The 18,712-nt window shown below is 38.6% G+C and overlaps 1 long non-coding RNA gene across 1 annotated transcript in view; it reads right to left on the bottom strand.

The window, feature by feature from the left end:
* LOC133617752 (uncharacterized) overlaps positions 1–18,712 on the bottom strand; it is a 62,205-nt gene that overhangs the window by 619 nt on the left and 42,874 nt on the right. The window lies entirely within an intron of this gene.

Genomic DNA, 18,712 nt, shown 5'->3' on the forward strand with positions numbered 1-18,712 from the left:
CAGGAAAGAAAAAACTCAAATAAACAAGTTGAAGGAGCACATGCGGTCGTACCCTTTTATGAGACACAAAGGTCAACCTATTATTTCCTTCAGAGGGCCAAACTTTTTTGAAGTTCTGGATTTGGCTTCGCTACACATCTTAAAATAAATCCTACAAATGAATCTTTGCAAACTTCTTTTTGGTCAACAAGTTTTGTGTTTTCTTCATCGAATAGACTAACCTAGCATGATGTTGCAGTTAAAATGTGAGTGTAATTTTAGCACTGCAGCTCAATGGTCCCCAACCACCCGTCCATGACACATTTGCTACCGGGCGCACAGAAGCATTAAATCATTTATAAACAACCGCATTTTCCCCAACTTAATTTTTGCCTGTCCCACTAGACACACTGGTAAAAAAAGCTGTCTACATTTAAGAAAAAAACACTAGATTTTAGGGAAAAAAACAACTAAAAACTAGTTAATTTAATTTGCTGCATGGACAGATAATTTTACTTGATTAGACATCCTAAATTAATTGTGTGAATGCTTTGGAGCATATGGTTTTCTACACCAAAATTCATCTATGTATTAAACTTCTTCTTCTTCTTTTCCAAATTTTGGCACGCTCAACCTTCCACATTTTTCACCCGATTCAAACCGTTCCAACTTTAAACTGTTCAACCTATTAGGGAATTCCCTTGACAAATTCCAAAAATTCCCAGATTTGCCAGAATTCCAGGTTTTCCAGGACATTTTTCTCATTCAAAATTAATAGGCCTTTTTTCAAACTTCCACCATTTACACATTTTTCAACCGATTCAAACCATTGCACCATCAACACATTCCACCATCCTGGAAATTCAAACTCTCCTTTTTCCAAGTTCAAACAAAATTCCAGGATTTTCCAGATTTCCTGGTTTTCCAAAGCCCTATTTCCACCCTTTTTTCTGGCAACTACTCTTTCCACATTTTTCAACACATTTCAATCATTCCACCGTCAAAACATTCCTCTTAATTAGAAAAAAAAACGAAGTTGTTTTTTGAACTGGAAAAATTCTCGGTTTCCCGAAATTCCAGGAATTCCGTAATACCCTTTCTCAATTCAACATGTTACTACTTCAACAAAAATTCCAACACCAACCATTTCAACTTATTTAGACCATTCAGGGTTTTTTTTAACCATTCCACAACTCCCACATTTTTAATCTGATTCAAATTGTTCCAACTTCAAAATATTCAGCCTGTTTGGGAATTGTGTCCTCTACTTCAACAATTCTAAAAAAAAATCCAGGATTTCAGTTAAACGTCAGCATTGGAGCATTGACACGCAATTCCTTCAGGAATTGCCTCATCTAGTCATTTAGTATTATTTGTATATCGAGAAATCAGCACAACTTTAAAGATATAATTAAGTATTTTATTCTGAAAACAAGCATTATTCAATTTGCAATTCTTAAACTGAGCATCCTTGAGATTTTGCAAAATCTTAGTGGGGGTAAAACTAAAATATCTTTAAAAAAATTGAAACTAGACTAGAAAAAATATAACTATTCATGCTAAAATTAGGATTAGTCAAAGACAAAAACAGGTAGAACACTCTCAAAATTCGGAAAATTTATGGGAAAAAAATGTTAAATCTTGGCAAGTGGCAAATAATTTGCAGTGCACACCAATAAGCTTGTTCATAGATGTATAATAAAACTCCCGATGGAAGTCGCCATTTGTTATATTTGTTATAGCTTTGTTACATGATACATTGCACATTAATGAACATATAATATGTAAATGTGCCAGATTGTAGCCAAAGGCTAATTTCCATCTGCAGTCCCCGGGTGCATATACCGTCAACCTGCCGGGGACCATCTCATCACACAGAAACAAGCCCAGGGCTCCCACTAATTCAGCGTTATGGTGGGTTGTATTTTTATTACACTTATTTTTGCTGTATTAATCTGCCACATGTGGAAGGCCGGACCGTGAAAATAATGCCTACATTAAATCGGTCCCTGGCCAACATAGCTATGCTAGTGTTGCTAATTTGTTAGTACAGGTTAGATTTTTTTAAATATAATTTTTTTTATCCCGTGATGGAGACATTATGTGGTTGCAGTGCAGATTTTTACATTCAGTAACAAAAGTAAAACGTAATGAAAAACAAAAAATTAATAATGAATAATACATATTGCGCATGTATAGATAAAGAATGAAAAAAATATGGCATGGATTTCCAGCAGGCACAAGACATTGATACAATGTTGATTATACATACATGTCCTTTAAAAACCGACATTGAAACAACGTTTTAAAATTGAGACAATGTAAATTGAGACAAAGTTAATGTCTACCGTTAGATCTACGTTGTTGGTTGGGAAATGACCGAATTTCAAAGGCGAAATCAACGTCACAATCTGACATTGAATAAACGTTGTCAAAAAGCATGTTTCAACGTTGTATTTGCGTTGTCAAATATTGGTTGGAAAATGACCAAAATGTCCATCAACGTCAGAATCCAAAATTGATTATTTCAACGTGAAAAAAAAAGAAAGAAGTATTTTATTTTTTATTGTTTTATTAAATCAACATAAAAAACAAGATACACTTAGTGCATTAACCCAAAAAACCTCTCTCCCCCATTTATACTCATTCACACTCATTCGCACAAAAGGGTTGTTTCTTTCTGCTATTAATATTTCTGGTTCCTACATTATATATCAATATAGATCAATACAGTCTGCAGGGATACAGTCCGTAAGCACACATGATTGTATTTTTTATGACAAAAAAAAATACAAAAATTAAAAAAAATACCATACCACACAGTAATATTTTATATTACAAATGGCAACAGCGGAGGATGAATGTCCCATAACAAGAAGATAGAGAAAAAGAAGTAGCTTATCAACTATGTTGTCGGCACAGACTACAAAGGCGGACACGTGCAATTTTTCAGGATTCATGCAGATCCCAAATACAGATCAGCAGATACCAGAAGGTAAGAAAAGTTGCTTTTGCATAATATTGCGAAACAAAACGCCAGATAATATGTCTTACATTATACACACACCATCATAATACTTGTATGTTGAAGCACATCAAACGGTGCAGCCTACACTTATCTCTTATGTTTGACTGCCATCTACTGGTCACACTTACCATTACACCATGTACCAAATAAAATTGCTTTGAGGTGGGTAAGCGCAACCAAACTTATTCCTTACATGAGGTGCACCGGGTTATAAGGCGCACTATCGAGTTTTGAGAGAAAAAAAAGATTTTAAGTGCGCCTTATAGTCCTGAAAGTACAGTAATCAAATCCATGTACATTTCTTATATAGAAATCTTTACACCCAACAAAACAGATATGTATCTTTGTCGTGCCTGACTAAAAACAGAGTAAATTTGGTGATTCAATTGAAGTCGGGGTTTTCACATATACAACCAGTTGTCACGATGGAGATTTAGTGCACATCCACGGCATCATGCTGCCACATGTGGTGTTTTGTTATGTTGTGAAACATGCAGCACACAACTATAAGATGCACCACTTTTTATGGGCTATTCGAGGCACTCCTCCAGTGCAATCTAGACAACGGAACCAACTTTTTGATTTGGAGACGCCAGTGAAAAGACTGGAAGGTCACTACCAGTCGTCTGGCAAAAGAGCAACTTACTGCAATTCTGGGCTGGAATAATCCAGACAGACAAAAATGTTTCCACTTATTTTTGCTGAATGAAGTTTGTATGTGTTTTAATTAGGGCTATCAAAGTAACCGAAACAATAACAAGTTAACAAAAGTTTCATTTTGCTACACTATTCTTTTATCGCACCATTAATGTGCGTCCTGTGTGACCTACAGTCCATACTGTAGCGGTGGAAAAGAAGCAGCAATCCAGCTGATGTTGAGTCCCAGGAAGTAATAGACAGCATAAATAGACAAAGAAACAAAGGTAAATTGGTAAGTTTAGCTTCGCAGCCCTGGTAGGTCGTTCTCTCCACAAGACCAAACTTATTGTCATCCACTGTCGCTGTGAGTTGAATAATCATCGGAGTTCCTAGCTGCCAGCAGCAGCAGTGTTGCCTAGGGTAGTACGGTATACCGGTACTGGTATATAGGGATGCTCGAACCCGGTTTTCCCTGTTGTTCGATAAGAAAAGAACCGAGTCCTCGGACTCGAATCCCTTTTTGAGAACCGGTACCCGTTCTCAAGACCACTATAGTAAAGAAAAAGAGTTGGTTCTTTATTCGAATCCCTGGGAACGGATCCCGTGCCGACAACAAATGCCCCGTAGAACATCACAAGAAATTACGTCACGTAGCTCAGTCATTTGTCACGGTGGGGTGCAGCGGTTCGTTCTTCCAGGACGCAAAACTGACAGCTCCGGACGAAAGCGTGCATGTAGGAGATGATTTATTTCTCATAAATCCTACACATTACAACAGACAGAAACGAAACAAAAGGAAAGCGTGCCGTTCGCACGAGAAGCTAAAGCAAAAACTTACTTAGCACAGGAATACTAGAAGCTAAGGTAACTTAGCACAGGAATCATGCGCTCGAAAACCAGAATGCCAACGTACTGTAACTGTTGCAAATGCAAACAATGAAGCCACGACTAGTGACCGGAAAAGGCAGGCTTAAATAGAGTCTCTGATGAGCAACAGGTGCGCGTACAAGGCAGGTGGAAATCATAAGTAACCATGGTGACTAAAACAAACCCCCGAAGTGCACAAAAGAACAAAGGAAGTCCAAAACTAACAGAACATAACTAAACAAAACATGATCCGACAAATATATATCATTTACTGACCTTTTTATAATAAAATATCTGTGAATTAGTATATACAACAGTTTTGTATTATGTAATTAATTAATTCAGTCAGTCATTATTAATATACTGAGATGAAGAATATCTTATTTTCAATAAGGTTGAAAGTATTTCTCATAATTCTTCTTCTTTGTACTTTGTAAGCACTATTCATTTGAACATGGATCATATCAGTACAATGTTTAACTTCTTTACTTAATCCATTCCATCATTTAATTCCACATCATTTTAGCTGTTTGCAATTTTACCAAATCATCGAACTTTAATATTTTTGACTCAATAAATAAAGTGTTTGTATGTTCTCTATATCCAACATAATGTATCAGTCTAATTGATCTTTTTTGGAACACGGTTAACGAATGTAGCGCACATTTGTAGTTATTTCCCCAAATTTCTGCACAATAACTCAGATATGGTAATACTATAGTAGCGAGCAGTAGAGAATGTGAAGTGATTTGTTAAACCAAATATTGTGTGTTTTTTTCCATATACAACTACCTACCTGGACTCAATAAGAGAATCGATAAGGAATCGGTTCGATAACAGGATTCGATAATAGGCTCCAATTCGATAATTTCTTATCAAACATCATCCCTACTGGTATAGTATCGCAGTACTAATGAATAAAAAACGGTACTGTACTCTGTTTGAAAAGTACCGGTTCCCGGGCATGACGGCACGTCGTCACGTCATGACATTGCTGGTTTTGCGAGCTGAGGAACATGTTCGGCAGCGCACAATCACGGGGTACTTACAAGCAGACACAGTGTGTAGACAGAGAAGGGAGAACGGACGCATTTTGGTCTAAAAACCAACAATAAAGGTGAAGCTATAACACTGAAACACCCTCAGGAAGAGGTACTTTAAGACATGGCTAGTTAGCTAGCGGCGAACGTCCATTTGCAGTCTGCAGTGTTTTAGCTACTTCTAAATCACTAATCCTCGCCTCCATGGTAACAAATAAAGTACGTTTCCTACAAATATCATCCCTGCAGGACGAGGAATAGCTAAACATGCTTCACTACACACCGTAGGAGGATACGATAGCAAGCCAGCACCCTGAATGTAAACAAATGCCATGGGTGGATTTACACCTGACAAACACTGTAATGATACCAAGTACAGGAGCGTATCTAGTCAATACTACTATAATTACATCAATATTTTTTACCGTCACAAAATCTTTTTTAATTTTTTTATAAGTGATTATTGCATTTGAACAGAATTGTAGATAGAACATGATAAAAGACAAAATAACCAGATATTAACAGTAAATAAATAAGTAGATTAATAATCAATTTTTACAGCTTGTCCCTCATAATTTTGACAAAATAGAATGAGAAATTACACAATATGTTACTGCATACGCCAGCAGACAAATTAGGAGCCTTTTTTTTGCTTACTTACTACTAAAAGACAAGTTGTCTTGTATATTCACTATTTTATTTAAGGACAAAATTGTTCTTCGATTGCAATAAGAAACATATGTTTAATGTACCGTACGATTTTTCGTTAAAATAAAGCCAATAAAGCCATTTTTTGGTGGTCTCCCTTATTTAGAAAAGTACCGAAAAGTATCGAAATACATTTTGTTACCGCTACTGGTACTAAAATATTGGTATCGGGACAACACTAGTTTTGCCAAGTCTGCGTATTACAAGCAACTTTTTTTCTAAAGTCACTTGCAAAGTTTTTAAGTCGCGGTTTGTGTTTTTAGGGCTTGTTTTTTAACATGTGGTTGCTTACTTGGGCTTGTTTTTCTGTCCCCCACAATAAAGCAAAACATGACTGGGCCAGTAGGTAATTTTTCCTTTTCTACACAATGTTTTCTGGTTGACGCACCCTCCGGTCTACTTGGAACGCTCCCAAAAACACAAAAGCAAATGATGCAACACATCTGCAACTACGCCAGAGCCTAGAGTGACAGAGAAAGAAGTGATGAGACAGAATGAGAATTAGTGGCAAAATTAGCGGGGGAAACTTCATAAAAAACTATATGATATAATATATGAATTTTAAAAATGTGGACAACGTGGCACAGAGGATGCCAGCAACTTGAAGTTTCCAGGTTTGATTCCAGCTTTCGCCATCCTAGTTACTGCCACAAGACGCTTCACCCTTGCTCCCAGTGCCGTTCACACTGGTGCATGAATGTGAATTAATGTTTGGCGGTTAAAATAAGCTAAATTTTCGACATTGCATTTCCAACACACTATTCTGAGACTCATCCAAAATTGTTTCAAAATATGCGAGCTTTGAAGTGTGTGTTTTCATTGTAGTAATTAGGGTTCAATTTAAGAGTGTAAGAGGATGCGGTTACCAGTCACTCTTCCATCAGGCGTTTTTGAACGTCACCATGAATTGTAGCAGATGAAATGAACTGTCGTTACCCCCGGCGACTCGTTAGTGCTAAGCTAATTATTAGCACTTTGGTGGACTGGGGTGTGGATATGATGGGCGGGAGGAGCCAGGCTAATGAAGGATTAGGAAGAGGTTGTTATACTATTTCCTTTTGATGGGATTACTGCGCTGAGGGCAACCAGCGTTTAATGACGACTGTTAGGTATCACTGGAAACAACATCAACAGTGAAAGGCAACGATAAGAGGCATTGTCAACTCGTGATGTGCGAATTGATACTAAAATATCGATAGTACTAATACAAGATATTTATGCTCTAATATGTTTTTCAAATCAAAATATCGATACTTTTGATACTTAAATTCAGGGGTGTCCAAACTTTTTCCACCAACGGCTGCATACTGAAAAGTCAAAGTATGCAGGGGCTAAATTGATATTTTTTTATTTAAAAAATGCTAACTATTGTATCAGCTTTTTACCATTATTTTTATTATTATTAGTTTGAACATTTCAGCTTTTTCTCATTACATACTGATTTTATTGCCTTTTTTTTTTTACATTAGGTTTTTTTTTGCATGTCAAAGTAGAATAAAAATATTACTAATACTATTGTGTAACTGCATAGCCTAGTGTGTCAAAAATTCTGCCTGTATGGAAATATTAATGTTCACACATTAATGTTTACACATTTAACAGTGTTTATCATGGTAGTTGTCATGTTTTGAAATGAATGATTTCATAAATTAGTTAATTATTTAAAAAAAATAATACTTACCGGTACTAAACTTTGTTTATATTTTAAACACACACACACACACACTATATATATATATATATATATATATATATATATATACACATACATATACATATATATATATATATATATGTATATATATATATATATATATATATATGTCTTAATAAGGTTATCCAAAAAATAGTGCTCGATACCGTAGTAGAGCGCAATATATGTATGTGTGGGAAAAAATCACAAGACTATTTCATCTCTACAGGCCTGTTTCATGAGGGGGGGTACCCTCAATCATCAGGAGATTTTAATGGGAGCATTCGCATACCATGGTTTATATAGGGCACAGAGTGGGTGGGTACAGGCTGGCCTAGGGGCGTGGTGATTGGCTCATGTGTTACCTAGGAGGTGTTTCCGTCTATGGCGGCATGTTGTTACAATTTCGCTGCGCTTGTTGAGGGATGACAGGTCTGGACGGTAAATAATAAACAGTTTCTCTTTCAAGCATAGGTTGCATCTTTTATTACCACTATTGTAAGGTGTGCTGGATGCAAGAATTTGCCATGTTATTGAATATTCAACATTATTGTCTTTGAGGTCCCAAATGTGTTTGCTGAGTTCTGTGGTATTTCGCAGGTTTTTGTTCCTGAAAGAAGCCTTGTGATTGTTCCATCTGGTTTTGAATTCTCCCTCGGTTAATCCTACATATGTGTCGGATGTGTTAATGTCCTTGCGTATTACCTTAGATTGGTAGACAACTGATGTTTGTAAGCACCCCCCGTTGAGAGGGAAATCAGGTTTCTTTCGGCAGTTACATCCTTTGTTGGTTTTGGAGTCGCTCTGTCTGGGGGCCGACGGCTCATTTGCAATTGTTTTGTTGTGGTTTGAGATGATTTGTCGTATATTGTTCATGCAGCTGTAGCTCAATTTAATGTTGTTCTTGTTGAATACTTTTCTTAGGATGTTGTCTTTGGGAAAGTGTTTGTCAATCAGATTGAGGAATTTGTGTCCAATGTTCGTTGAGACGTTTTTGCCACAGCCAACAAGGAAGCCTTCATCACATTGAAGGACCACAAACCCAACTTCGCAAATAACCCAACATGCCGACTAATAAACCCAACTAAATCTGAAATAGGAAAAATCAGCAAAATAATCCTGACAGAGTCAACACAAAAATCAAGGACAAAACACCACTCAACCAATGGAGAAATACAGCAGCAGTAATCAAATGGTTCAACAACATCCAAGACAAACAACAGCACAACTTCATCTCCTTTGATATCGAGGAATTTTACCCTTCCATCACGCAAGACCTACTGACTCAAGCACTAGACTTCGCCTCAGACTACGACTCAATCACAGGCAACGAAAGAAACATCATCATCCACGCAAAAAACTCCATTCTCATCCACAACAGTACACCATGGCAAAAAAAGAACAATGCAACATTTGACGTCACTATGGGAAGTTTTGACGGAGCAGAAACGTGTGAACTCGTTGGGAGTTTCCTCCTCTCCCAGCTCGCTAGCCTCAATCTGAACCTTGGTATTTACCGTGATGACGGACTGGCAGTGTGTCGCGCCTCGCCAAGGAGCAGCGAGAATACCAAGAAGCGCATATGCCAAATTTTCAAAGAGAACGGCCTACGGATCACGATTGAAGCCAACAAGCAAACCGTCAACTTCCTTGACGTCACTTTCAACCTGAGAAATAACAGCTACCAACCATTCACGAAACCCAACACAACACTCCAATACGTGCACCATGACAGCAACCACCCACCCACCACCACGAAAAGAATACCTACCGGAATCAATAAAAGGCTATCGATGCTGTCATCTAGCAAAGCTGAATTTGACCAAGCAACCCCCCCGTACCAAAAAGCCCTTGATGAAAGCGGATACAATTTCACCCTCACCTATGAACCCACGCCAGGAAACCAGCCAAAAAAGAACAGAAAACGAAACGTCATCATCTGGTACAACCCCCCATACAGCAAAAACGTCTCAACGAACATTGGACACAAATTCCTCAATCTGATTGACAAACACTTTCCCAAAGACAACATCCTAAGAAAAGTATTCAACAAGAACAACATTAAATTGAGCTACAGCTGCATGAACAATATACGACAAATCATCTCAAACCACAACAAAACAATTGCAAATGAGCCGTCGGCCCCCAGACAGAGCGACTCCAAAACCAACAAAGGATGTAACTGCCGAAAGAAACCTGATTGCCCTCTCAAGGGGGGGTGCTTACAAACATCAGTTGTCTACCAATCTAAGGTAATACGCAAGGACATTAACACATCCGACACATATGTAGGATTAACCGAGGGAGAATTCAAAACCAGATGGAACAATCACAAGGCTTCTTTCAGGAACAAAAACCTGCGAAATACCACAGAACTCAGCAAACACATTTGGGACCTCAAAGACAATAATGTTGAATATTCAATAACATGACAAATTCTTGCATCCAGCACACCTTACAATAGTGGTAATAAAAGATGCAACCTATGCTTGAAAGAGAAACTGTTTATTATTTACCGTCCAGACCTGTCATCCCTCAACAAGCGCAGCGAAATTGTAACAACATGCCGCCATAGACGGAAACACCTCCTAGGTAACACATGAGCCAATCACCACGCCCCTAGGCCAGCCTGTACCCACCCACTCTGTGCCCTATATAAACCATGGTATGCGAATGCTCCCATTAAAATCTCCTGATGATTGAGGGTACCCCCCCTCATGAAACAGGCCTGTAGAGATGAAATAGTCTTGTGATTTTTTTCCCACACATACATATATATATATATATATATATATATATATATATATATATATATATATATACACATATATATATATACACAGATTTTAGATTGTCACTAGAGGCATCAAAACTATGAATGAACACACGTGGAGTTATGTACTCAACAAAAAAAGGTGAAATGACTGAAAACATGTTTTATATTCTAGTTTCTTCAAAATAGCCAATTTGCTTTGATTACTGCTTTACACACTCTTGGCATTCTCTCGATGATCTTTAAGCACACCTGTGAAGTGAAAACCATTTCGGGTGACTACATCTTGAAGTTCATCGAGAGAATGCCAAGAGTGTGCAAAACAGTAATCAGAGCAAAGGGTGGCTATTTTGAAGAAACTAGAATACAAAACATATTTTCATTTATTTCACCTTTTTTTGTTAAGTACATAACTCCACGTGTTCATTCATAGTTTTGATGCTTCAGTGACAATCTACAATGTAAATAGTCATGAAAATAAAGAAAACTCATTGAATGAGAAGAAAGTGTGTCCAAACTTTTAGCCTGTACTGTGTGTGTATACTGTATATATATATTAGGGGTGTAACGGTATGTGTATTTGTATTGAACCGTTTTGGTACGGAGGTTTCGGTTCGGTTCGGAGGTGTACCGAACGAGTTTCCACACGAACATATTAAGCTAAACTAAAGTCTTAACAAGCTGCTCCGCTTCCTTCTGCCTGTCTCTGTCCGTACACAGCACCCAGCATTGTCCCACCCACACAACCATCTGATTGGTTACATACAGAGCGGTAACAGTCAATCAGCAGTGCGTATTCAGAGCGGTAACAGTCAATCAGCAGTGCGTATTCAGAGCGGTAACAGCCAATCAGCAGTGCGTATTCAGAGCGCATGTAGTCAGTGCTTAGCGTTTAGTAGGTAAGCATCAGGCAGCGGACTCTCCCCAAATTATAATAAACACCTCCCAGTCAACTACTAGTAACATCACTATGAGCCCGTTGACCTTCTAGAAATATAAAAGGCAGCTCAGCTCGCTCGCAGTCATGGCTTGAGGTGAAGGCTAATTCGCTTTAAGCGTAACGTTAGCTCATATTGCGGTGTGTGTGTGTGTGTGTGTGTGTGTGTGTGTGTGTGTGTGTGTGTGTGTGTGTGTGTGTGTGTGTGTGTGTGTGTGTGTGTGTTACGGACAGCAAAGCCCTGTCTGTCTGTTATTTCACTTCACCTTTTTCTGTGTTGATTGAGCTGTGTTGAAGCAGCAAAAAAGGACATTATGTTAAATGAAGAGTTTCTGTCTCTGATAGTTGATATAATAATGTAACTGCATCATTAAGCCTACATGAACTCCGTGGTGTTCAGGGATGAATAGTCTCTCCTATTGCTATTGTACTATTTTTTCAGCTATAGTTACATTAATCATTAGTAATGGAGCAGCCTAGTTTTGAATGGCAGGGTCCCTGCTATCACATGTATGCTATAATAAATTAAGCATGATGAGTTGACTTGAAACTGTTTAATGTTGCACTTTTTATATGTAGAAGAAACGTTTTGTCATATTATTTAATCTGAGCACCAATTTGAGGCAGTTTAATGTGGATTAACGTGGGCAGAATTATTATAGTGTTCCCAATGTTATAAGGATAAAGCCATTGTTTACAAATTTGGTAAATAATAAAAAAATATATATTTTGTTGTTTTCTTACTGTAACGAAAATGAACCGAACCGTGACCTCTAAACCGAAATTTTTGTGTACCGTTACACCCCAAATAGATATATATATAACTTATTTCGAAAGCTTTTAAGATGAGGATGAGGGGTTTCTAAACTTTATCCACAAAGGGTCGCATACTGAAAAGTCAAGTATTAGGGCCCATTTTGATATATTTTTTTAAAGTCTAAAAACAGATATTTCTATTTAAAGACACAACTTTGTGTCTTTATAAGTGACTAAGTATATCATTATTAGTTTTAAAATTCAGCTTTTTCTCATTACATTCCAATTTTTTTCATTTTTTTTCTTACATTTTTACTGTTTGTTTTTTTTTTTAGACAGAAATGTTATTCCCACCTCCAAAGACATGCACCTGGGGATAGGTTGATTGGCAACACTAAATTGGCCCTCGTGTGTGAATGTGAGTGTGAATGTTGTCTGTCTATCTGCGTTGGCCCTGCGATGAGGTGGCAACTTGTCCAGGGTGTACACAGCCTTCCGCACGAATGCAGCTGAGATAGGCTCCAGTTACCCCCCGCGACCCCGAAAGGGACAAGCGGTAAAAAATGGATGGATGGATGAATGGATGTTATTAATTGAAAAAACACAACTTTTTAAAATTTCAGCAGACACGTTAAGTAAATTTGTACAAAGTAGCGGTATCAGATCTGTATCGCCGATACCAGCCTGAATTTTACTTGGTATTGGATCGGAAAGAAAACTGTCAACATTTTGGCTACTCTTTTGACAGGCTGACAACTGTTGTAGGCCTGTCAAAAGAGTGACGCGCGGTGAGGCATAGATACTTTAGAAGGGGTTTTTTTTCTTCTTTTTTTAACTTAAATTCATCTGTGCAGCTCTAATCATTGTTAATTTAGGTTATAAATTAGAATAACAGGAAAAAGAAGGGCGAAATTCACTTTCATAAAAACATTATCATAATGATATTATGATATGATAAATGGCTCCAAAAAGTATTTGATAAAGTTGTTATTAAATACTTTTTGGTCCCATTTGCTTTTAACAAAATAAATCAAGTGTTGTGAGTGTGTCTTACCTTTTGTATTTGTATCTGAAGCAGCAATAGCTATCCTCCATGACAACCTACTTTGAATGATCACATTCATTTTGTCTTAAAGTCCAGTTTAGAGAAGTATTTAATCTTGGATACAGTATATGATCCTCCATATTGGCAGACACATTCATTTAATTCAATTCCAAGCAATAAAACAACATTTTTGCATGTGACAACAAAAAAAACCCACAAACGCTGGCTTACCCTATTAAAAATGTTTGTTATAATTCTTTTTTTTTTTTTAAAGACTGACTTCCGCTGGAGAGACATGCATCTGCTAGCTACAGCGCCCCCACTTCTCCCAGTGTGGCGAGTTAGAGTACTGCTGAGGCATTGGAGGACCTATGCCTTCACCTTCTCTATTCTCTATTTTAAAGTTCAATTATCAAGAATAATAATGTCACACATACATTAAAAAAAAAAACCAGGTTGTAGATTATACAGTGTACAAATTCATTGTGTAAAAATGTATCTGCAAACACTATTTTAGCGACATCGTGCAGGCGGAGGAGCAGTAAGCCACGCCCTCTTCTTTATTCTCTTCTACGCGTACACGCATAGCGACACGCAGCAGCCTCATGATCGTTTTATGCGCAAATATAGGGATTTTTACTCGAGTAAATGTTTAAAAAAAAAGCGATTCTAATCATCCAGAAAATACATTTATAACACAGTTTATTGAAGAAATATTTATATTTATTCCATGTTTTTTTGGGTCCCCCATGACATGCGGCACCTGCCTACCCTAACGCACGTCACAAAAAGCGTAAGATTGCACGATAAAACAGTTTTCACACCTGAAGAGCATGAAAATAAAACGAGTACAAACAAGATAGGTTTTTTTTTAAATATCAATTTGAGTTGTCATGGCAGCTCTGTTGTCACCGAAACGCACACACCAACTCAGAATTTCAGAGAAACAAGATGAGTCACACACACACACACACACACACACACACACACACACACACACACACACACACACACACACACACACACACACACACACACACACACACACACACACACACACACACACTGCCGTCGTCTTCAACCTACCACTTTATTCTTCTACCTCAAAGCTAGGACTCGAATCCTTCTTGGAACCGTCTGTGACCTTTAAACAAGTTTGACTTCGCTCAGAGCTCATGTGGATTTGTGTACAAAACACGTAGAAATCCATAGATCCCAGACGTCTTGTCGTGCCCTATTTTTGGCGCGCCCCTAAATGTTTTGGAAGACATGCTAGCATACATAATGTCTCACAAAGAAGTAACTGTAAGTCCCGCCTGGTGGCCATGGTTTTTTTTTGTTGCTTTTTACCAATTGTTGTCAGATTTTACACAGATTTTTGTCAGTCCTCATCTTTTTTGGGTGCTAGAAGCATTTAAGTCCCATCTTAAAACTAATTTGTATACCCTAGCGTTTTTTTCACACCAGTTGATCTGCCGTCTCTCTTTCTGCTCTGCCCCCTCTTCTGCATGAATAGGTTATCAGGTGACCACGGATCAGCCTCCACGGAGGACGCGCTCGCTGTTCCAAGTCGGCATCAGTTGGTGATGTCTCGGCGCCCCGACTTGTCTCCATGCAAGAGGATCCCCTGCTGGCCCCACTATGGACTGGACTCTGACATTATTAACCGTATCCACTCGGCATCCATTGCACCGGTCACCCAAGGAGGGGGTCCCCACATCGCCGGTCCCTTCCAGGGTTTCACGTTGTTCCCATTGGGTTGGGTTTTTCTCGCCCTGATGTGGGATCTGAGCCGAGGATGTCGTTGTGGCTTGTGCATCCCTTTGAGACATTTGTGATTAAAAGCTATATAAGTAAACTTTGAGTGATTGATTGATATGGCTAAGCACCCTAAAGTTACAGAAAGCGTTCTGCAGAGAGAGATTGAGCTGTGAGAGAAATTAGACTCAAGTGGTTTAATAACAGCTCCACCATGTGACTTGATTGGCCAGAAAAGCAAGCCACACAAAAGGGGTGCACGTTTCGACATATTCAGCAGCATAGTGGTCTCATTGTTGACACTTCCCCCTACTGAAAAGCATGTCTCCATCTTCTTTGTAACACAAATCAGATAAGTGTCCGAACTAACGCTTTAAAATGCTGGGGTTTTAATAAAGCTCTACTGAAGAACTTTCAGTTTTGGTTGATTCTGGTGGCACCAGTGCACCAAAGCGGTAGTGTTTTGCCTGAAGGAAGACCACATTTCCCATGAGGACTAGCGCATGTAGCATCAAAATGACACCATAATACCTGAATGTTTCAGTATTACTGATCTTTCCACAGTAGGAACCTACATGTCGTATTTTTCCAACCATAGGGCGCACCGGATTAAAAGGCGCACTGCCGATGAGCGGGTCTATTCAGGTCGATTTTCATACAAAAGTCAAATTTTATTTATTTTTCTAAATTTAAAAACACAATCTTGTGGGTTTTTTTTTTGTTTGTTTGTTTTTTTTTCAAAAAAAACCCCCAAAAAACACAATCTTGTGGTGGGCAGCATGGTGGAAGAGGGGTTAGTGCATCTGCCTCACAATACGAAGGTCCTGAGTAGTCGTGAGTTCAATCCCGGCCTCGGGATCTTTCTGTGTGGAGTTTGCATGTCCTCCCCGTGACTGCGTGGGTTCCCTCCGGGTACTCCGGCTTCCTCCCACCTCCAAAGACATGCACCCGGGGATAGGTTGATTGGCAACACTAAATTGGCTCTAGTGTGTGAATGTGAGTGTGAATGTTGTCTGTCTATCTGTGTTGGCCCTGCGATGAGATGGCGACTTGTCCAGGGTGTACCTCGCCTTCCGCCCGATTGTAGCTGAGATAGGCTCCAGCGCCCCCCGCAACCCCGAAGGGAATAAGCGGTAGAAAATGGATGGATGGAATCTTGTGGTCTACATAACATGTAATTGTGGTTCTTTGGTCAAAATGTTGCATAGATTATGTTTTACAGACCACTTTCAAATCGTTTTCTGAGCGTCTCTTCGGGATGTGCTGTTTTGTGAGCGGTCTTATAATATTAATAATAATAATAATAATAATAATAATAATAATAATAATAATGGATTAGATTTATATAGCGCTTTTCAAGACACTCAAAGCGCTTCACAAAGAAGTGAGAACCCATCATTCATTCACACCTAGTGGTGGTAAGCTACTTTCTAAGCCACAGCTGCACTGGGGTAGACTGACTGACTATTTACGTGGCTCAACTTCGACAGCGTCTTCTCCCATCATCTTTGTTGTAGCGGTGTAGCGTGCAAAGATGGGCGTGGAAGAAGTGTCAAAAGATGGAGCTAACTGTTTTAATGACATTCAGACTTTACTTCAATCAATAACGGAGCAGCATCTCGTCATCCGTGGCTCAATAATGCAACATGTCAGACAAGTGTCCCGTGAAAAATTGTCCAACCGGAACCCTCTAATAAACTAAAGTTCTGTGGGTGAATTATGTAAACCCACTACAGTTATTAGCGCTTTGATAGCTAGTCTATTGACAGATATAAGTAAGAACCTTACACTACTTTATATAAGAAATGGCAACAGTGGAAAATGAATGCCACATAACAAGAAGTTAAAGTTAAAGTTAAAGTACCAATGATTGTCACACACACACACTAGGTGTGGTGAAATTTGTCCTCTGCATTTGACCCATCCCCTTGTTCACCCCCTGGGAGGTGAGGGGAGCAGTGGACAGCAGCGGTGCCGCGCCCGGGAATCATTTTTGGTGATTTAACCCCCAATTCCAACCCTTGATGCTGAGTGCCAAGCAGGAAAGTAGAGAAAAAGAAGAAGCTTATCAACTACGGTGTCGGCACGGACTACAATGGCGGATGCGCGCATATTTTCTTATGCAGATCCCAAATACAGATAAGCAGGTACCAGAAGGTAAGAAAAGTTGGTTTTGCATAATATTGTGAAACAAAACGCCACATAACATCTGCTAATTGGTGCCATTTTGCGGTCCTTATACACACACACCATAATAATACTGGTATGTTTAATGTGCCGACAATCCATCAAGTGGTGCGGCTTCATAACTTACCGAAGTCGTACTAAAACATCTTGACAGATTTTTGAGTGCCGCGTGTAATGTTCTGTATTGTCAATGGAACATTTTAAAGTTTTGGTGTTGTTTACTGGTGTATCTCTTATGTGTGACTGCTATCTACTGGTCACACTTATTACACCATGTACCAAATAAAATAGCTTCGAGATCGGTAAGCACAACCAGAATTATGCTGTACATTAGGCGCACCGGGTTATAAGGTGCACTGACGATTTTTGGGAAAATGAAAGGATTTTAAGTGCGCCTTCTCGTCCAAAAAATACGGTATTTCACCCAAACTTTATATTTGCGGTTTGCAGTCATCGCATTGTTTTTTCTTTATACAAACTGGTGGTTATTTATCGCTACCATGCAAATGTTCCATAGCTAACATTAGCATTATCCTTTTGATTTGAGCATCAAAAGTTACCGTATTTTTCGGACTATAAGTCGCAGTTTTTTTCATAGTTTGGCCGGGGGTGCGACTTATACTCAGGAGCGACTTATGTGTGAAATTATTAGCACATTACCGTAAAATATCAAATAATATTATTTAGCTCATTCACGTAAGAGACGAGACATATAAGATTTCATCGGATTTAGCGATTAGGAGTGACAGATTGATTGGTAAACGTATAGCATGTTCTATATGTTATAGTTATTTGAATGACTCTTACCATAATATGCTACGTTAACATACCAGGCACGTTCTTAGTTGGTTATTTATGAGTCATATAACGTACACTTATTCAGCCTGTTGTTCACTATTCTTTATTTATTTTAAATTGCCTTTCAAATATCTATTCTTGGTGTTGGGTTTTATCAAATAAATTTCCCCCAAAAAATGCGATTTATACTCCAGTGCGACTTATATATGTTTTTTTCCTTCTTTATTATGCATTTTCGGCAGGTGCGCCTTATACTCCGGTGCGACTTATACTCCAAAAAATACGGTACTTACAAATCCAGCATAAATAGAATCAAGGCAGCATCAGCCGAAAATCCCTCCTCTTTGAGGTCACACCAGCAAATGAAAGCCAGGGCAATGTTGATCCTTGGTTGTCCTTTAATCCAGGTGTCTTCCCTTTTCGAATTTCTGTCTCCTCAGGCACAACTTTTCGTTTCTTTGGTTATTTGCACGTAAGCGTTCTTTTTCTTCTTCTTTTAGTTTC

This window comes from Nerophis lumbriciformis, linkage group LG18 (assembly GCF_033978685.3).
Source record: "Nerophis lumbriciformis linkage group LG18, RoL_Nlum_v2.1, whole genome shotgun sequence".
NCBI classification, from domain to species: Eukaryota; Metazoa; Chordata; class Actinopteri; order Syngnathiformes; family Syngnathidae; genus Nerophis; species Nerophis lumbriciformis.